At 42.7% G+C, this 22,197-nt stretch overlaps 1 protein-coding gene across 4 annotated transcripts in view; it reads left to right on the top strand.

Annotated features, from left to right (window-relative positions):
- Nucleotides 1-627: 627 nt before the first annotated feature.
- LOC131073983 (probable magnesium transporter NIPA8) overlaps nt 628-22,197 on the top strand; it is a 100,036-nt gene continuing 78,466 nt past the window's right edge. The window contains exons 1-3 of one of the 4 annotated variants that reach the window (XM_059211006.1): nt 628-955; nt 1,049-1,937; nt 2,524-2,668. The gene's annotated coding sequence lies outside the window, so the exon portion shown is untranslated. The remainder of the gene's footprint in view (nt 956-1,048; nt 1,938-2,523; nt 2,669-22,197) is intronic. The other 3 variants (XM_058010526.2, XM_058010524.2, XM_058010523.2) reach the window with 3 other exon arrangements.

The raw sequence follows: 22,197 nt of genomic DNA, 5'->3' as shown, positions 1-22,197 counted from the left end.
TTTGCATTAGGTGATCAAATACTTGGTGGTTTTTCCTCCTCAAGGGACATTAGAGGTGATTAGTGCTTACACTTTGCCATATTTGGTTGGAGATATATTGAATAGGGTTGAGAAAGGTATGAAATAATTCATGGTGTCGAATTTGACACTCTATGCAATCTTGGCATGACAAGGCAACATCACCTAAGGAAGTAGTTCTCAATGCTCATTAGTGATGGTTGTAGTGCCAAGCTAAAAAATGAAGATGAAGGTTATTGACAATATTAGTGAATGAGATGACTATCAACTTTCTTAAAACATTTTAGAAGACTTTTAAACTCTAAGTTTATTGATTTTTTTAACTTGTAGCTATTATTGATAGCTAATTTACATTATAGTCACTTTTTTCCTTTTAATTATTTACCACTACTCCAATGCAAACTTAAATACAAATATTATAATCCACTATATATTAAAAAAAAACCTTTATAAGGCCTCTACTACTCTATTAAAAAAAAAGCTATAACTGTTAAATATCCTTGCTTCATAACAACTAAAAATAACTTTTAGGAGGACCTGTGAAGTTCCTGAATTTTAAATTATACCTAGTGTAAATTATAATTTCGACAGAATATAAACCTTATAAACGCAAAAATATTGGTAGAGGCCCCAATCCTATCCGCTCGTTTCATGTTAAGTTGTACAAGAAAGAAAACACACAAATCTGCTACGGAGGGTCGCTATTATTGAAATAAATAATTTTTTTTTTTCAAATTACCGGTAGAAGATCATGAATTTTGCTATGCTTTTGAATTTATGATGATTTGCTTGAAATATCTCGTTCAGCTAAGAAATTCGTACTCAAGCAATAAGAATTTCCGCAAGATCTGGTCTTTCGTTAACATAACTGGTCAAATCTGTAGATATTTTAGCAGAAACAAATCTAGATCTGCTTCGAGGCCTGCTTCTAAATTTGGTAAGCCATACTTTCTTTGAACTTATTATGCAGATGAATTATCATTCCACATTGAAAGTGCATAATAATGAACTCAAATTTTCATGTAAACAGCTCTCGTAGGTGTGATACGATAAAGTATTTGCTCTGAATATAATTCATAGGTGTTTTATGAATCTGGGTACATTCTCGTTGCTGTCATGGTTCATTGTGGATATTTGGGCATGCGAGAATCAATCCTTTGATCAAATCGTTATGTAACAGGGCCCAGCATATGCAAGGATATTTGTTTTAGTTATAATTCATTATTATGACATTTGGTACTTGTTTTTGGTCATTTTTGGATTGGTGGGTGTATAAGCAGCGACCCTGTAATCTCCTGCTGGAAAGTTGTTGTATGAAAGGACCAATTATGTGCAGAGGAGATTTGCTATAATTATAGAACACTAACGCGATTTATTACACCAAGTACGTTTTTGGTTTTGGTGGACCGAGGGTGTCTGAGAATCGAACCCGTGACTTCATGTTGATAAATTGCTGCATAACAGGGTTTATTTTGTGCTTTGATATTTGCCTTAATGATAATTCATTAGGCTATTTATTACATTGAGTACATTGTTTCTGCTTGGTCACGGATTCTTGGGTGTATAAAGGGCATTTCCTTTAATGACACATTTTATGTTGTAGGCATCTAATGGTGCTGAGATCAAATCTCTAAGAAGATGTACAGCATGACATAAACGGCCTCATGAAATATATCACAACAAATTGTCTTTCATTTATTCAGCCACGTTACATAACTATTTATCAACGTGAAGTCATTCCACAGGAACCTCACTACATGGGTACTAGAGTTAATAGGCTGCCATATTACAATCAGGGAGATTTGAACCCGGGGGTGTTCTTACAAATGCTTCATTATGATTACACCACAACACGGGCAAATTGTTATGTGATGTGGCCAAACATGTGCAAGGGTATTGTTAGAAATATAATTCATCAGGTAATTCGTGGCAACGGATACTTTTGGCGCTGGTCATAGTCATTTTCTATAGATATGTGTATGAGAATTGAAATTGTGACCTGCTGTTGGCATATTATTGTCAAAATTTGTCAACCATCTGGAAGGGGGGTTTCAGTGAGATAGAGTTCACTAGTGTAGCAATATACAAATTTCTGGAACCGAGTCGTGTTATTTTGGATTGGTAGAGTTATGCAAATTGAAACTATGACCACCTGTTGGGAAATTATAATATAAATCAGGCAAATAACTACAAGGGGATTGCTGTAGACAGATGACATTAAGGAATTCAGGGAAGTGGGTAGTTTTTGGCATTGTTATGGGCCATTTTGGATTGGTGGATGTAGGAGCAACAAATATTATCTGCCCTTTGGCAAAATTTTTAGATACAGCAAATTATCTGCCAGGAGGTGGCTCTAAAAAATATAGTTCATTATTTGATTTGATGATGGGTACATTTTAGCATAAGTGTTTGTTATTTTGAATTTATAGATGTGTGGGAATCACCTGTGCGACTGCCTTTTGGAAAATTGTCATGCAAATTGGTCTTTCATTTTTTTGCAAACAGATTGATAATGGAGTTAATTAGATGATTTATGGCAGTGGGTGCACTTCTGGTTTTGGAGTTCATTTGAATTATCAGATTTGTTGGAATAAACCTTGTGACCACATATTGGCAAGATTGTTGGATGCAGCAAATTATCTTCCAGAAGGTAACTTTTAAAAGTATAGTTCATTATTTGATTTGGCAATGGGTACATTTTAAATTTGTAGATGTGTAGGAGTCACCTGTGCATTTGCCTCTTGGAAAGTTGTTATGCAATTGGTCTTTCCTTTTTTAGCAAATGGATTGATAATGGAGTTAATTAGATGATTTATGGCAGTAGATGCACTTCTGGTGTTGGAGTTCATTTTGAATTTTCAGATTTGTAGGAATCAATTTCAGGACCACCTATTGGCAAGATTGTTAGATCAATTATTTGATTTGGCAATGGGTACATTTTTGGCATAAGTGTTGGTCATTTTGAATTTGTAGATATGTGGGAATCACCTGTGTGACTGCCTTTTGGAAAATTGTTATGCAAATTGGTCTTTAATTTTTTTGCGAAGGGATTGATAATGAGTTAGATAATTATGGCAGTTAATGCACTTTTGGCTTTGGAGTTCATTTTGAATTATCAGATTTGTAGGAATCAACCTTGTGACCACTTATTGGCAAGAGCAAATTTGGACAATAATGCTCATTTTTCCTGATCTGGTCAAGCCCCAAAGAAAATTACTGATCAGATCAATGCCCAAAGAAAACTTCTAATCTAATCTACCAATCCAATTGATCCCCAAATAAATGCCTGCAGTTGGGCATTATTTTTTTTTTTATTTTTTTATTTTTTTCTGCTTGGGAAATCTTGGATGAGATTCTAGAGTGTCTTCAATATGGTGTTGGATAAGCTTGGATCATATTATTATGATTTGTAAATATGAGGCTTTATTGATTGTGTTATAATCGTTACACTATAGTCTTACCAAATGTCTGCTAGAGTTATGAGCTGACTTATTGTGCTGAGGCAGATTTTAACTGGAGTCGTACTCTTACAAATGACCCTCATTACCATGCACCACATTGTGTATCCCGTAGACAAATGGATATACAATTTGCCAACTATCTGAAAGGGATTGCTGTGAATATCATTCTTTAGGTGATTTATTGCATTGGGTACTCTTTCTGGCACTGGTTTGGTCATTGTGGAACCGTGGTTGTATGAGAATTAAAATTGTGGTCTCCTAAAGGCAATTTGTTATTTAATGTGGCCTAGAATCTGCAAGAACACTCATGGGATTAGATTTCATTAGGAGATCTGTGAAAATTGGCATGTTTTGAATTGGTGGGTGCATAAAAATTGATCCCAACAGTCCTGCACACAAATTAAGTTTTAACCTAAATAAAGTTCATTACGTGATTCATGAAAATGGGTATATATTATCAGCTTAGCGATGTGCATTTGATTTGTTGAGTGTATGAGAATTGACCGTGTTAATTACCTTTTTGAAATGAAATTAGTTTAATGTTTATTAACATCTATGAGACCATAACAGTTCATAGGACCACAAAACTAGTAGTTGGAACTCAATAAAGACATTGAAGTATTCTTGAATCGATACTCAATTGTCAAAGCATAATATATACTCTGAGAAAGGACACATACAATTATAGATTTATTCAAGCAGCACATCAAAGAATGTCTTGTAGATTTATACTCTCCAGTTCTGGTGTCAGGATGGAAACAACTAATCATCAGTACATTTCTTATAAAACACAAAACAAAACAAATAATTCAAATGACGGATATACCACTTAATATCATTTACAGTTGTTCCAACTGTGTTGATACAAGGTATTAGCATCAAGTGTGTACACTGTCTTCTCAGTCACAAAGTTCCCAATACTGGTCCATGCTCTCTCCACCTCTGAACCAGTGATCTCCTCTCACTAGTAACTATTATCAATTTAACTCGGTCCTTTGATAATTGGAGCAAAAATCTGTCCCATCGGGGATGGGGGTGCTATGTTCTCTTCACAGATCACTCCTCTAAACCCAAATCCTCTTATCAGAACCACTGTCTATCATAACACAACAGATCTATCAGGAAGATCTCCTGTAACATATTCAGCAACATGAACATGGAAAGGTTATAAGGCCTTCTTTCCCCTCCAAAAAGGAATAAGGTTGTAAGTTCGTAAACTTAGAACGGAAATGCTCCCAAAGTTAAAATTTTCCATGGATGAAATGGAAAATTGATTCTTGTTGCTTATGGAAAAGGCCCTTATTTGCAGATTAATGAGGACTTTCAAGGACCTAAAACACGGAAAAAAATGAAAACCCTTTGGATCTATAGATATTCTCATGATGCGAAAGGGATTCTTCATGGCAAGCTTCCTCACCAAATAATAAAGGATTTTGTTTTTCAAGGAGGCCCATAGTTTATGAAAAAATCAGGTTTGTTCATGACACATCGGTATGTTTACTTTAATCCTTCGGAAGATCTTTTAAGTATAGTTGCAGTATGGGTCAGACTACCCCTATTTCCCAGTTAATATTTTCAAGAATCCATCCTCAAGGAAATTGGAGGAGCAATAGATTAGTACATTACCTCTCTGCTTGCTTCAGTAGAAAGCAGTTTTGTCTCAAATGGGAAGTAGAAGAGTTAGTTAGACTTGTTGCCTTTGAACTTATGAAGTATCTATTGTCACATGAAATTGCACCCTGCTGAACTAGGTCCAGCATTCCAATTTCACAATGGGACTGATCTCAGGTGTTCGACCCTTGCTGTTGGGATCAGACCTCCCAAGAAGGCCAATTTCTTCTCTAATCTAAATGCATCAGTGTTGGTCAAATCCAGCATTGCATAAACAACTAATCTTATTCTACCGATTCTCCAGGGAAAAGTGTAAGGAGTGCATGAAAGGGAGAGGAGTGGTGATGCACCTAGATTAAAATGTGATTCTTCTCATCAACTACAACACAATGAGTTAAACAAAACTGCCAAAAAGCTCACACAACTCTTTGTTATGCTAGCTCCTAAAAAATTGCATGGAGGTTTAGTTTTTAGTGTTTCCTTGCTACTCTAGGATGTCTGTTGATGTAGACTTGGGCATTCTCTCCTTGTCATGGTCAGCAAAGCAAGTGAGCTGGTCAAATGAGAGGATTAATTCCTCATCTTTGTCATCATTTTCCATTTGGTTGATGGTCTATTGTTGTAGTCGATTGTCTTCAGACTTTTTTTTTTTTTTACGTTAGGTTCCGATTCTCCATTCTTTGGAGCATGAGAGTTCACAAATAATAGGCAGCATCTCCTCTTTTTCCTCACTAGACCAATCAACTCACCAAATGATAGGTCCACCTCTATAGAGTGAAATGGTGTTGGGGCAAGTGAACTTGTCAGGCCTTTCATGTTTTGGGGTACATGAGGGTTCATCAACAATAAGTTGTTCCTCTTCCACTTCTATTAGATTGGCTAGTCCACTAAACAACATGTCCACCTTTGTAAAGTGAAATAGTATTAGGCAAAGCAAAGTAATCCGAAAGCCTCTAAAATGTTTGTTGGACATCTTGAGGAAGAAAAGACTTTTGAGGGGGCTGCTCTTGTGAAACAATAGACTGAGTCTGCATAGGTACATGTTCCTGCAAAGGATTAGGACTCCTAAAACTTGCAAATTTGAAGTGAGGAGCTTGGGGAATTGATTTAGCCTCTCACATAAACTGCTTCTGTCTAGTTGCTAATTGTCTAATTTCTTCCTCTTTAGTAGTAATCTGCCTTGAAAGGCACTCTTTATATTGTTTTCTTTGTGGTTCCATTTCTTGTTCATACCTTCATTATGCTTCCATCTCTTGTTGATGAAGTTAATTTTGATGGATAAGTTCCTCTTGTTTTTGATTAAGGAAAAATAGGTTTTTGGGGGACCCAAAACCCCATATGACAGGTGTTAAGGGACCTGAAACCCTCTAGAATTAGACGGGAATCCATAACCCATAAGCAAAAGGTTGCAGAAAGATACAAGCAAAGACTAACATCAGCGCATTGTTAAACAAACATCAACAAGGCAACTAAGACCGAGCAAAGCCGCCACCCATCAATCCTAAGCTATCAGACAAGAGATGTCAGCAATACAAGGGATCCAAGGGTTTTTCCAGGCTCCCTTAACCTGAACATTGGGTTTTAGCAAGGCTCCCAAAACCTTAACAACCAGATTCATGAAGAAATACTATAAAGAACAATCCGGAAATAATTGATCCTCCTAGGCAGTCGTGTGCAAGACAAGGATCATGGGGTTTTGAAAGGCTCCCCATAGCTTTAGATTGGGTTTTGATATGGCTCCCAAAACCATCAAATTGAAACCAGCCAGGATACTGTGGCTAAAAGTCAACTCCCCCTAGCAATACCCCTCCACCTCAATAGAAAAGGGACCCACAATAGGAGCATAGGAGAAATGGACTAGCAACATGAAGAGCAACAAATGATTCAATCCCATAGCCAAGCAGCCAAGGAAAAAAGTAGACCATATGGTGCAACAACCAACCTCTCCCACCAAGCAAGACACCACCTCCATAGGCATAGCCACCACCTCAATAGGAATAGTGAAAGAGGAAGAGAGGAGCAGAATGGGCCAAATCCACACCATGGATGCAAGAGAGAACTCCACTTCAATAGGAGCCAAACAGGGGAGAACCCAGCCATGAACAACATAAGCCCATTTGAGAAGAAAAATCATTAAGGATTGGGCAACAACAAGGATGTGCACAACCTCAAGAGGACAAAACCCAACTAAAGACAAACCATGGCCAATCTAGGCCCATGAAAACTGTTAGCAACTGCCTAACCACCGAGAAGAACAGAGCCACTGAGAGACCAAACACCAACAAAATTGCTCAAAATAAAAGATAGGGAGAACAAAGGAGTAGAGCAAAACAATCCCCACAAGGAGGCCAAGAACACGAAACCCACATCAAGGTTCAGCAAAACCAAGAAACCCACAACACAGTGGGAAAGCATTGCCAAACCAAACCCCCAAATGATCAAGATTCCAGTCCCAACAAAGAACATAGACCAAGCATAGGCCCTAGTAGACGAAGAGAAGCAACAACACAAGCAGGAAGCAACATCGAGCCTGGATCCACCACGAAGAGCAGAAGACGACAAACAGTTCCAACCCACTCCGCACATGAGGATCACGCACAAAAAAGAATTGGGGTTTTGCAAAGACAACCAGCGAGTGGGACAATGTAGAAACCCGAGAAGCATTGCAAGCAAGGCACAAGGCCACAAACATGGCCACCTCTGTAGCACGAAAGGGGACCAAATACCACGGAGAGAAAACAAATAGGGGCAAGTGACATCCTGCCCACCATCACCGTCTCCGTCATCCCCATCTGCCTCCTTTGTATGGACATCTCCGACCCCTCCACCCGAAACCCTAGCAGAACTCCCTCTCACTCTCTCGCTCTCCATTCCTAACCAAATTGGTGTTATGGTTAGAGTAGATTTTCAGTTGGTAAGTTTCTCTTGTTGCGAATCACACTCCAAGTGCAAATCAAAAGATTTCAGTTGCTCTTGGAATTTTAACATCAAATCTTTGATGCTAAGATTCTCCAAGTCATTTGTGCTTTGTGGCTGAATGGGAGGATAAGCATGTTGACTAGGAATAGAATAAGCTTCTTGGGGTTGTCGGTAAGTGTATGTAGGTTGCCAAGATGGTTGAGCAAGGGAGGGTGGGTGGAAGGCAAGCATTGGTAAATTGTTGATAGCTTGATAGCCTATTATAGTAGGACTATGTGAAGTGAAACTAACAACACTTCTAGCTTGGTATTATTGGTAGGGAGGTGGAAAACTTGCATTTTCATGGAACATATTTTATCCATGGTATCTTTCCATATTGAAGTATAAAAGGTCAAAAATAGGCAAAAAGGTCTACCAACTAGAGAAACTAAGAACATATCAGTAGATACTAGAGACACTAGAATTGAACTTGTAGAGTTGCTAGGTGCTTGTTGAAATTGATTTGAAAGGCTAAGTACACTAAAGAACACACCAAAACTTTAGTGATTGATGTAAATTTCATAAATCTTGGACCCACCAGGTGTGCCAGATACAATTGTCACATGAAATTGGACCCTATTGAACTATGTCGGGCCTTCCAATGAAACAATGATACTGATCATAGGTGCGGAACCCTTGTTGAGATTAGGCATTTGGAGAAGGTTGATTTCCTCTTTGATCTAAATTGACTAGTGTTGGTCCAACTTAGTGCTGTATAAACCTACAACTAATCTTATTCTACCGATTCTATAGGGAAAGGACAAGGGTAATAAGGAATGCATGAAAGGGAGAAGGGTGGTGATAGAACCTAGATTAAAATGTGATTCTTCCTGCCCATACAATGCAATGAGCTAAACAAAATTTCCAAAGAAACTCACAACTCTTTGTTATGCTAGCTCCTAGAAAATTGCATGGAGATTTAGTATTAATATACACCAAGAGGGACAAATTTCTCCATAGCTTCTGCAAATATATTAAACACAACATACAACTCTAGAAAGCGTAGAAATATTCATGCAAATATGAAAAAAAGAAGATTTTCATCTAACATTTGAGGTGAGAGAAGGTGAAAAAAGGTAGCTTTATTAACTGAGGCATGGAGCATATTTACAATAGGGCTGCCGAACATTGCATATCTTTGGAAGATCAAAATGAAGGAAGAACCCCCTTTACAATAGGTAACGAATTGACTTCTATTCATGAGAACAATCAAAACCCAAGAAATCCTAGCCATCTGCACAAACAACAAAATGTGGACACATGCATCAATAAATCAGACATGGGAGACTGAGGATGGTTGAAAGAAAATCCCTCAACCCCTACCATGCCTCTCCATTGAAGATCTTGTGTAGAAAAAGAGGAAAATTGCCTAAAAATTCGTGAAAATTGCAAGTAGGAGATTGTCCTTTGACAAAAGTATTTTTGCAGCCATAATGGGGTATGGATGCCGTTTTCCTTCTTGGAAATCCATTGCAAATCATTAAACCTTGGCCCTCGTAGTTCCACGATGTAAAATTGCGCAAATGGGAAGGTTGTTTCGGTATTGATGAGGTGCAAGGGAGAGAAGGGTTGCCCAAATGTGCTTTTTAAGGTTTTTTATGTAGGCATGACCTCTTCCTTCTTTTTCCTACCTAATGCTTTAGTTGTTTTGCCTTTCCTTTATTGTTGTGTGCTTTCCTCACCTTAGTCACTAGTTGCAGTTTGCATACCTAGCCGTTAGGGGCCGGCCTTTTCTTTTTAACGCGTGCCAAGAAGTTAGGAGCATTAAAATATTCAAGTCCCTAGTAAACCTTTTGCCTTGTTGGGAGTTGGGCATTTTTCTTGACCTTTGCCCTATCACGTTTTTTTTCTTCACAATCCATTGAGGGTAGAGTGTTTGGTTTGCCAAGTGCTTCAATCTCACACAGTCCCAATTAGGCATTGGGCCTTGTAATATTCCCACTGATTTTTTTTGGATTTTAAACACAACAAATACTACAATGCACCCGTTAACGTTAGGAAATATAATCTCAATACTGCTGAAAGTAACTCTTCCACTTTCTGATAACCAACGTAGCTTAGCAAGTAATACAAAGCCCATTTTACGACCAACATCATCCCCCCCAAAGAAAAGTCGTCTCTGGATGACAAGGACAAAAATCCTGACACAACAAAATGGGGATGAGTACAATGCTACACAGAAGAAAATCAAGAAGAAGGAGGATGAGGAGGAAGCGTACCTGATGAAGAAGGCCTGGACTGCTGCTGCTCTAAAAAAGTGCCTCAAAGTATGCTCTGCCGCCAACTAGCGTTCTCGAGATCTCTTGACCATAAACACAGCCTCCACCAGTTTCGTCTCCTTCGCATCTAGTGTCTCCTTAGCTGTCCCCAACTGGGTCTCCAGCGACATCCTAAATTCCCTCTCCTGAACCAACACAGCATCCAGTGCCAACTTGGATTCCCTCTCTCTAGCCAACTCCGCCTCTAGCACCAATTTGGACTGCCTCTTGCGAGTCAACTCAGTTTCAGTAGACCGCCTAGCCTCCATTGCAACTAGTCTCTCAGCCTCTACAGAAGCACCCTAATGCTGAGCCCGCTTCAGGGCTAAGTAAGTATCTTGGAACTGCTGCTCCATCTCCTACACCATAGAGTACAGCTAGTGGCTACCCGGAAGCCACTTACCATCTCCAGTGTCTCCACTGTAGGCCATCCCTAAGAAAGAAAACATCGCTCAAACTCCTCACACTGCCTAGTAAGGACCTGCGCTCGCCTGGCTAAGGCTCCTGCAGCAACATCCATCCCGACTGCCTGCATACTCTCGGCCAGCTTATGGCCCTGTTCCAATAGTGACTCTCCCACCTGAGTAATGTGTGCCATGTATGCACCCATGGAAGCCAATCCATTGACGACCTCTGGCCCGACCTTAAAATCTAATGGAGACCTCACTCTGGAGCGGGCATTCGCACCGTGGGTGTGCACCTCTGCCTCCTGCAGCGCCTCTGTCATATCTGAGACATGCACCTCGCCCCCCATGAGCTCTAGACCCGTGCTATCCTCCAACTCCACGACCTCATTGGGAATGTGACAACGTCCCAATAAAGGAGGAACTCCGATCGGGGACATAGGCTGCATTGCCCACTCACTAAGCCAGGCATTTGTGGTTGCATCCACAAGCTCTCCCAACATCTTGCTAGCCCGCCCCACGGTGATGCTCTCAATGTGCGGAATCTCCTCCGTTCCCACATGCCGAACTGGCTCTATCACTCCTCTGGTACTAACTGGCTCCCCTGTATGCATGGCTGAGGCTGGCGCTACCCCTAATGGTGTCTCTTGGGTTGGATTGAGGGTAATGGCCGGCCGTAGTTCCCCAAATGTAGGGCCAGGGGTCCGTGTCCTCGCATCCATAGGCAAAGTACTCGAAAGAAGGGCAGGTGAAAAAAGAATCTTCCCTATGGGAGATGCAACCTGTTGTGTGCCAGCTTGCGCCATGCCCCCATGATCGTGTCCCTTCTCTCCCACGGCTAGTCCCACACTCTCTAACTCCGTGTGCTCTGTACCCTCCGTGCAGATTGACTCCTCCGCGTCCTCCTTTGAGTTGTCACTTCCCATACCATTGTCCCCATCAGACTCGGAGACTACCACTTGTACTTTTCTTTTCTTTGAAGACGACGGAATACTGTTGGGCCCAGATCCCAAGCTATCCAAATGCATCCAATAGCAGACAGGTGGGTGTGTATTGTCTGTTGGTAACTGTGGTTTAAACTTTGTCCTCCAGTGGGACCTGGTCCATCGTGGCCGCAAGGAACAAAGCAATGGCATGGTGCGACATACAAAAAGTTTTGTGTTGTAACATGAGAAATATGTGCTAGGTAGAAATGTCTGAGGCACGACTGGAATCGGTGAGCCTGCTTTTCACCACGTCCATTAAGTAACGCATGTCGCCCTCAGCAATGAAGTCCTTCTTCACACCCCTCTTCTTCTGTGCGTGAGCTACGTCTTCCCATTCCTTCTGTGAAAGCTGACGACAAACTAAACCCAACATCTTTTCCCTGTCCTTCTGTGAGGCCCTCTTCCCTACCTCATCGATTTTCGTGGCTCCTGTGGTTGGCAGGCCAAAAACCCGGGCAACCTCTGTTCTGGAGAAGGACACAGTGAGCTTCCTCCCACAATAATCAATCATCGAGCAACGCCCATGGCTATCATAATTATGAATCATGGCTCTAAGAGACCCTTCGAACTCCTTTATCCGAAAGATTGGCATTCGAATAATCCATTGTACGCATGCTCTCCTCAAATTCTCCTTCACCGAATAGTTTTCCGTTGTATCACTCCACCATTTTCTGCAGTTCAACCCATGTGAACCCTCAAACATCACAGTGTTCGCTGTTATCCGCCATGGGCCTGTTGCAACCTTTGGTCGGTGCTTCTTTTTACTAGTACTTGTGTCCATGCCTCCTACAATCCTTACTCCTGATGGTAAAACCCTTGCCGTCTTGTCCAAGTCTGACAACTGTTCTCTCCACTAGCGCTTCCTTGTGGAATTCATTTCTCAACCAACGGTTATACCGTTACCTTTTCCCGCGGTAGTGCGGCTGCGCATCCCCTACTCTTTGCCGTAAATGCTATCTCCTGATTTCCCCTCCCCTACGGATGTTGGAGACAATTATGACTAAATCCTCTTTAATGACTTCCACCGCTGCGTAGATTAATTTGCATTCGGTTTAACCTCTTCTCTTCATTGTGGAAAATCGAACCATCATTCTTGTCTTACAACAAATATTTGGCAAAATGAATATCCTTACATCTGGTTCGTATGGACTTCGCTCCCTTCGGTAGTTACCTCTTCTTATGTTTCTATTCTCGTGGCTTCACATTTTTCTATCCTAGCGAGGGCGGCTTTGTCTCTATTCTCTTGGAGGCGTCGGCGGAGCTCTTCCTCTATTCTGTGACCTTCTCTTCTTTTTATTCTCCCGCGGCCTTGTTGTTTCCACGAGGCTGTTGTGGCGGTGGTTTTCCCCACTGTACGGTGGTTCCACTGTACCCACTTTTTTTTTTAATTAATTTTTCCCACTTAGGACTTGTTGGTGCGGCCGTTGCTCGTGGTACGACTTCAATTTGGATCCGTTCATAGCCTGGGGCACCTCTTTTCCGTCCAACGTTGTTAGCTGGATCGCCCTGTTGGCCCCGACTTTGCTAATTCGGAAGGGTCCTAGCCATTTCACCTTAAACTTGCCTGGTTTGATCTTGTTTTTGCCGTTGTATTTCAAAACTAGCTGTCCCTGGGTGAATTTTGCCCGTTTTAAATGTTTGTCATGCCATACTTTTCTTCTTGCTTGTGCGACCTCCGTGGCCCACTGTGCCACCATTTGACACTCGTCCAGCCTGTTCAAGTTGTAAAGCCTCTCCCGCAGGCTTTCCATGTCTCCGAGTCTATTTTCAATTGCTATTCGCAGACTCGGGACCATGAATTTGACAGGCACCACTGCTTCCTGACCATACATCAGTTGAAATGGAGTTTGATCGGTGGTCACCTTGTAAGTCGTTCTGTAGGCCCATAATACGGAGGGTAACTTCTCCTCCCAGTCTTCCTTTTCTACTCCGTAGGACTTGTAGATTACCGACACCAATATTTTATTAGTGGCATCTGCTTGCCCATTGGCACGTGGGTAGTACGGGCTCGATAATGAGTGGAAAATCTTAAACTCGGTTGTCAACAGCCGTATGACATGGTTCACAAAGTGGCCCCCTCGGTCACTTGTCAATTGAATAGGTATGCCATATCTCGTAATAATTTGTTCATAGATAAATTTAGCCGTACTTACTGCAGAGTTATCTGGGAGGGCCCTCGCCTCCACCCACTTAGTCAAGTATTCTGTGGCGACCACAATGTAACGGCACCGTCGTGCACGGGTAGCCTTAAGAGGCCCTACAAAGTCGAGTCCCCATCATTCGAAGAGTTCCTATGTGTGCGAAGGGTTGAGGGGCATGAAGTCCCGCTTCAAAGGTTTACCCACCCGTTGGCAAGTGTCGCACCCCACGACCCACTCCCGGGCGTCGTTGTGTACAATTGGCCACCACAGCCCTGCCAGCAACACCTTGCGTGCCATAGTGTCCGGGCCCATATGTCCGCCTGCGGGTCCTTCGTGTGCCTCCCTCAATACACTGGGGACTTCCTCCTCCATGACACAGCGCCTTAGTACCTGGTCGGGTCCCATTTTGTAGAGTAAGCCATTGATCAGTTGAAAGGTCTTGCCCCTTAATACTAGCTTCCTCCGTTCCCCTGGAGGCATGTCCTCCGGGAATCGGGATGTCGACAGGTACTCTCCAATATTCTTGTACCACGAAGGGAGCATGACTATTTGGAACAAGCGCGCATCCGGGAAGGCATCATTTACTCCCTCCGGAGGTTTCCCCGACTTAATCCGAGACAATTGATCTGCTATGACATGGCTTCGTCCTAGTTCTACCACAATTGTAAACGTGAACTCCTGTAGTAGCAATAGCCAACGGCTTATCCTCCCTTGAATAATAGGCTTGTTTACCAAGTACATTAGTGCCTGGTGGTCTACGTAAAATGTGAATGGTGTAGCCAGTAGGTAATGTCGGAATTTCTGTATGGCATAGGCCATGCCGAGGGCTTCGCGCTCCGTGGTACTATAGTTCTTTTCAGCCTTGGAGAGCAACCTGCTCGCAAAATAAATCGGGTGGTCCAACCCGTGTCCCCCTACCTGAGCTAGTGTAGCCTCGATGGCATAATTTGAAGCATCCACGTGAAAGTGGAATTCCTTATCCCAGTTCGGGTATGCAAGTATGGGTGCTCCCATCAATCTCGTTTTCAGCTCTTCAAATGCGTCGCTTTGTGGCTTTGTCCAGATGTATTGCTCCCCTTTTCGTCTCAATCTATCCAACGGGTGGGACACCTCAGCGAAGTTCTTGATGAACCTCCTATAGTACCCTACATGACCAAGGAAAGGCTTTATCCCCGTGATGTCTGGAGGAGCTTCCATTTCTACTATGACCTGAATCTTGTCAGGGTCTGTTTTCAATCCTTCTTTGCACACAATGTGTCCAAGCAATCTTCCCTGTGGTACCATGAATCTACATTTCTTTGGATTAAGGGCCAACCGTGCCCTTCGATATCTCTCCAGGCACTCCCCGAGGGCCTTTAGGTGGATGTCCTGCCTGTTGTAAATAGACCAATCGTCTAGGAAAGCTTTGAAGTTCCCTACCGACATCTTGGCGAAGATGTGCAAGATGATGCGCTGAAAGGTCGCCGGTGCTTTACATAGGCCGAAGGGCATTCGGTTGTATGCATACACATCGTCCTCCACCACGAAGGTAGTTTTCAACTTATCTTCCTCCGCGATGGATATCTGGTTGTACCCAGAGAACCCATCCATGAAGGAGTATATTTCATGTCCAACCACTTCCTCGAGGATGCTGTCGGTGAAGGGTATGGGAAACGGGTCTTTAATAGTGATAGCGTTCAGACACCGGAAGTCTACACAAATCCGGATTTGATTGGCCTCTTTCTTGAGGGAAATCAAAATGGGAGACACCCATTCGCTTGTCTGCACCTTGAAGATTATGCCCGCTTCCAACATCCGCTCAATTTCGTCATTCACCCGTGTAGCATAATTTTTGTTCATACAGTAAGGCCGCTTCCTTACCGGTTGGGCTCCCGGTACCAATGTTATGCGGTGTGCACATAGCTCTGGGGGAACGCCCTCCAGGTCCTTGTAAGTCCATGCAAAAACATCCTTGTACTCTAGGAAAATTTTGATGGCTGTGGCCTTCAACACTGGGTTCCAGTCATCTCGGGCAAGGATGACCTTGGGATCACTTGCCTTTCCCAAATTTGTCTCCTTCAAATTGGCTTCTTGGTATTTAATAGGTGTGCCCTTTGGGAACTGGTGTGTGGGAGTGTCATTCACACAGGCCTCCCCTTCCTTGTATTCCTTGTATTCGGGAGGGAATGTATCTGGTTCTTCCTCGATACTCAATACATTGCATGAGGGTGTCAACAACTCATAATCTTCCATTTGCCAATGGAAGAGGCCATTCATGGAGTCCCCGTCATCCCCCGAGCATGCTTCCAACTCTAATACCCCTTCGTCACTGGGCTCCATTCCGCGTCGGTATTCATTCCCACCCAACTGGTCTCCTTTAGATTCGAACTCGGAGGAGGATGCCAACTCCTCGCTCACCATTTGCATACGAAGATCGATCACGTACTTCCTCCCTGCGCTTTCCAGGGAGAGCGTATTTTGCTTCCAATTATGGTTTGCCTTTGCTGCAATTAGCCACCCACGTCCGAGAATGGCGTCGTACCCTTTCTGCTTCAGTGGAATCACTGCAAAATCTAGCACGAATGGGTGCGTGCCGATCATCACCCGTTGGCCCATGAGGGTACCCAGTGGTTTAATCCCGTGTTGATCTGCCCCTAGCAGATTGAATGTGGGGGGCTACAATGTAGGCTTTCCCAGTTTTTTCCATGTCTCTTCTGGGAGCACATTTACTCCTGATCCTCCGTCCACAATGGTGTCCGTCAAGGTAGTCACCAGGATGCCCATTTCTACCACCGCAGGGTGGCATCCGCCGTTGACTACTAGCAACATAGGGTTGACCGTGGGGCTTACGACCTCCTTCATTTTAGCTTGTGTGGGTACGGAGTTCAAGATAGCCGTTTTCAACTGCGGTATGGTTTCAAGGAGGTCTTGAACCTTCACGGGTACCTCTATTTGCAATATTTGCCGTAGGATTCTCTCTTCTCCCTTCGTCCGTGACGGGCTTGTGGCCTCGTGGTTGTTTTGCCCTTGTGCGGCCATTTCCTTTGTGATCTCGACCCTTGCTTCCCGCACTCTCTCGGTCTTCGTGCAGGGATCTGGGTATGTGGCCTTTTTGGCCTGTGCCCTTGTGATTGCCAACACTTCTGCCTTCGTGGGTTTGATGTTCAAAAGGTTTACTCTTGGCTTTAGGCAATTTGCATCCTCATGGTCGCCTGGCCCACACCATTGGTAGAGGTGCTGAGAGGTGGCTTCCTTCGTGCAATCCCGGGCGAAGTGCCCCACTGATTGTAGGCCCTACATTGGATCATTGGTCGACCCTTGGCGTCATATTGGATACGGCTTCAGGTATTGTTATTGTTGTTGTTATTCCTTCCGCCGTCGCGTCTGTTGTCCCGGTAACCTCTAGATGGTACCGTTGTGTTGGTTTGCTGGGCCGTACCCTCTGGTGCAGATGTTGTGGCCTACTCAATGAACAACACTTGTGTATTTCGGGTCTTCATATTGTATGGGCACTCCTTGATGGAGTGCCCCGTTACTTGGCAAATTTTGCAAAAGGCCGCCTTCGAGCTTGTACCCTTCGTATGTTCTTCCTCCTTGCACTCCGTGCACCACACATCTCCTTCGGTTCGTCTTGTAGAGCCTTCCATTGCTTTAAATTCCCTCATCATACACTCCATGTCCCTCTGCAGGGCCGTCACTTTCTTTTTCGACTCCTCGTTACCACTCTCATCAGAGGAAGAGTCATTTTCCTCGGAAGGGACTTCCCCTTTTTCTTAGACGTTTTGTATTCACTTTCTAAGTCCATAGCCCTATTGTATGCATCATTGTATGACGAAGGAGGGACTATCTTCATTTTCTTCTTCAAACTGGGTTTTAGGCCTTCTACGAACCACCACTTCTTGAGTTCGTCGGCCGACTGACTCTCCATTTTCCCAATCAGCTCCTTCAGGCGCCTTTCATAAGCACGAACTGATTCCTTTTGTCCTTGTTTCGTACTGTATATCTCTGCCACTATTTCATTATCATCCCGGAGTAGGCGAAACTCCTCGAAGACTCTCCGCAGCGTGTCCCATGTGGCCACTGCAGTTTTATCAATCTCCGAGTACCAGTCGATGGCAACTCCCCATAATGTCGTTGGAAATTGCGTCGTCCATTCGTCCTGGTCCATGACACCATTGGCCTTCCATATGGTTTCGTAGGTTCTGCAGTGCCTTACGGGATCCTCCTTCCCGTCGCCAATGAACTTCGACAGCTTCTGCCTATTGGCCATTGATGGGGGTCGTGTCCCTAGAGGTGGCTGTTTCTGTCGTGCACCCGCGCCACTCCCCCCTATGTCGGTGGTGTTTACTGTTTGAGTGACTGGGGGTACGGTGTTTTGTACCTGCGTGCTTGGTGTGATGGGTCCCAAGAGGGGGTCCTGTCTGTTGTGTGCCTGTGCCTCCTTCGCACCTATGGTCGTACGGTTGCCCTCTCCTCTGTTCTTACCCTCGTCGTCTGTTCGCTCCCTTCGGTGGTCCTCCGTGTGCGGTGTAAGGGATAAATTCCTGAACTGATCCCGGGTCTCTTCGGCCAGATTTCTTCGTAGCCTTGTTTCCTCCAAAAATTCTTCGTGGCTTCTCACCCTACGGTGTTCTGGTGACATGTAGAAATCTCCTTCGGCTTCTGCTCCTGCACCCTCCGTGACACCTCCTTGGTTCCCTTCGGGCAACCCTTCGACAGGTCGTCCTTCGGCAAGTTGCCTCAGCCTCCGTCTACGTTCTACTTGTTCCAGAATCAAGGCTCTCTGTGCGGCCTCCCACTCCTCACTTTGTACCTTCTTATTTCTATCCTTATTTAATAAGTTGGGCATTAATTCTTGTACATCTTCATAAATAGCAACAACACATAAAAAAATAGAACACTTCTTTATTAATTCATCCCGTTGGATACAATTTATGTCAATAGCACGACACCATTATTACAGTATAGAATGTTCTTTATTCCTCCTGGAGGTTCAGGGTTCAATTTCCCCTTCGCTTCTTGCCATCGCGCTCCACTTCCTAGCAACGATTGTTTTCTTCGTACTGTCGGAGGACCTGTTGGCATTGCTCCTTACGGGCAATCTCCTCCAGGCGGGTTCGCTGTGCCAGTGATGCCTGTGCAAGCAACCGGGGGAGGTGGCTCATCAACCGATTCACTGCGGGGCTAACTTCCAGTGTGGTTCACACGACACTTGTTGGGACTTCAGCCTCTGTGGCCTCTCTTCGGACGTAGGTCTCGATGGCCACTTGAAGCTGGATTGAGAATTCCCTCGTTGCAGTGTCTTCTCCGTCGTAGAGCTCCGTTTGTGCATCGTCGGCCTCTAGGTTAATCTCACCAACGGGTAGGCCCATCGTGTCCATATGCCATCCGCTCCTTCCTTTCCTGAGTATGTCTAGGCAACGATGCTAGATGTTTACCCCGTGGGGTGTGGTATTAATATTGCATATCAACAGTCAGATAATAACCATAGGATAGAATAGTAACCAGGAACTTAGAGCAATGCTTCCATTAATGCCAAAATGTCTAGTATAATAATCATTCTTGCCTAAGTATCCTCAACAACAAGTACAAGAGCACATATAAAGACATGGTCGAGGGTTGCGGTTATCACCCGTGGGGAACCATCATGCAACGAACAACTACCCTCGATGACACTAACATACTTAACCAACGTAGCTTAGCAAGTAATACAAAGCCCATTTTACGACCAACAGAGCCCACTTCCCAAGTCAAAAATCGTGCCTAGGAGAGGGGACCACGATTTTGGCATAAAATAACTTGGATGTATAAAATAAAGTCTCCTTTCAATCATCAAATAATTCGCCCAGGCATGACTTAGGAAGAATATCATATTTTGCACAATTCCCCATAACATCAATCAGTAATAAAATAATTAAATAATAAACCTTAGGATAAGGAAATATTATTTAATTAAATCGCTTATAACTCCAATACTGGTTATCATCAAAATCCGGATGAGGCTGAGCAATGAGGATCACTGAACTGTGCTGGATCAGGACCAAATCCAGGACTGCCAAAAATAGAATGCACAAATTGCCACTTACTAAAAATAGTAAGTCATGAAAATATGCTCCGAAAATCGCGATCTTCGCAACTAGAGAAAGAGCTTGGTGAGCTTAGCAACATTGCACCATCCAGATAGCCAAACCCTAACTTACTAAAAATAGTAAGTTCACATTCTAGCCCTGACAAGCTTGGTCAGAACTCCATAGAATATGGAAACCCTAATTCTCCTTTCCACATAGCCTACGGGTCTTCGGAATAGGCCAATGGACCACTGAATGCATCATCACAAGGAAGGGGACATTACAGGCCTTGAGCTCGACACATACTTTATGCATTAGCACTCAAATTTCCTGCTCACTGACTTCACAATTACTTCGCTTTTTTTGCCTTAGCCAATTTTCTGTTTGGAATTTAAGGGGACTTGACTGGTGTAAGGGGCACAAACCAAAAGCTTGAAATGACAATTATTACCCACAAGAAGTATCTCAAATCGGTTATCATTAGTGGGTTACAAGGGGGGCTTGAAATGCCAATGGTATCCTAGTGTTCTTAACTAGGCAAGGTTACATTGATATGAAAAAACCATTGCCATGTTGTATTATCTTAGATATGGGCATAATTGAATATGTTTTTGTACTTAACTATGTATTATTCACTTCTTGGCTTCGAGAAGTTAGTTGTTGGTTGTGAATAGGTTTGGTTTGTTTGGTACCATCATGTGCTTTAAATAGGCTTTGCATAGTTAGGGAAAGAAATTGGACCCCTAGATAATCATCTTTTGTCTACTTCTATATGAACTTCATATGAATAAAGACATTTTTATTTCTCTATTTGGTAGGCATTTTTATTTTTGTTCATTGCAGTTACTAGTTCTGTTAGGTTGAAAAGTAGACAATGGAGCTATTGCCTTAAAGAAGTTGGGCTTGATCTATAAGATAATTCATGTCCTTAGACCCCAATAAGGTGGGAAGAGACTATGAATTATCTAAAACAAAGAAAACATAGAAATTGACTATGAGAGGTAGCCAAAGAGACTAGTAGTGCAAATTCAAAGTCAAAGTATTTATTGAATTAGAAGTCAGAGTTGGTGTGTTAGTTGGAGTTGTAGTCACAAGTGAAGATATCAAAACATTAAAATTTCTACAAGAAGCGATAAAAAGGAAGAGTGGGTGGAAATAATTAGGCATCTTTAATTACTAGATAAATTGTGCATTGACCATGTCGATCAAGTTTGTTATGAAGAATCAATATATTCTTCTCTATACAAGGAAATTTTTTGTTGGGATATGGAGTTCGACGATTTTTTGAGATGGATAGAGGGAAGCATTTTAGAACAATCTTTGAGGCATCAAAGTGTTGTTAATGGAAGAGGAAACCAAGCTGGAACTCTAGGGCTAAAAGAGAACTAGAAGGTGAGACAAGTGTGCAGAATGTTGAAGCTATTGGAAGAGTAGAGGATTCCCATGTGTCTAATACTATGGAAGGAGCACTGAAATGTTTGAATTAAAACCCCCTAAGGAGCATGTTCGAGGCACTAAAATTGGATTAGAATAAAACCATGGTAACTCTTCTATCAAGCCGGAGTGTAGAAAGGTATAAGTTGTCCATTTATATAGGAGATGGATTAGAGGATTCAATAAGACATTGCAAGACCTATGAAATCATTTGGGAGGGCCAGAATGATGAAGCATATTGGCTATTGATCCTTTCCAACCACCTTGAGAGGTGTGGTCATTGATTGGTACATAGAGATTTAACCAGCCTCTTGAAATACATGGCAGATTATGGAAATTTTTTAAGGAGGAATTCAAATTGCTTCTAGATGACAATAAAATTGTTGTAGATATCTACAACACTAGGCAAGGTAAGCATGTAAGTGTAAGAGCTTATAATCACAGGCTCAAGGAAATACTTGCAAAATGAGAGACAAACCCATCGATGGCTTAACAGAAGATGGTTCATTGAAGGCCTTATCCCTTCATCAAGGAAAAAATGAAAGTTGTAGCACCTTCATCATACGCAAAATTGTATAATAAAGTGTGTAAGAACCCCTCTAAGAGTTCACCCAGAATCATGCATTACTCTTCTTACACATTTTGTCAAACACTTTGCATAATTTCTTAGATTATAAGGTTTTCTTGCAAATTGGATGTGTTCAGAATTTTGAACAGTTTATTGCATAAATTTGATTCCAAATGAATGATAAATGAATCACAAAATAACATTCATTCATGTGAAGGAAATACAATGTAAAATCTGAGAATGAAATCTTCCGTATAAATCTGAAAACAGAGTTAACAAACAGTCCAGACCTGACCTTCTGTATTTATTAT

The sequence above is a fragment of the Cryptomeria japonica genome, chromosome 9, assembly GCF_030272615.1.
Source record: "Cryptomeria japonica chromosome 9, Sugi_1.0, whole genome shotgun sequence".
Classification (NCBI taxonomy): Eukaryota; Viridiplantae; Streptophyta; class Pinopsida; order Cupressales; family Cupressaceae; genus Cryptomeria; species Cryptomeria japonica.
Note: the sequence above shows the minus strand (reverse complement) of the source record. Positions and strands in the feature narration are given on the sequence as shown.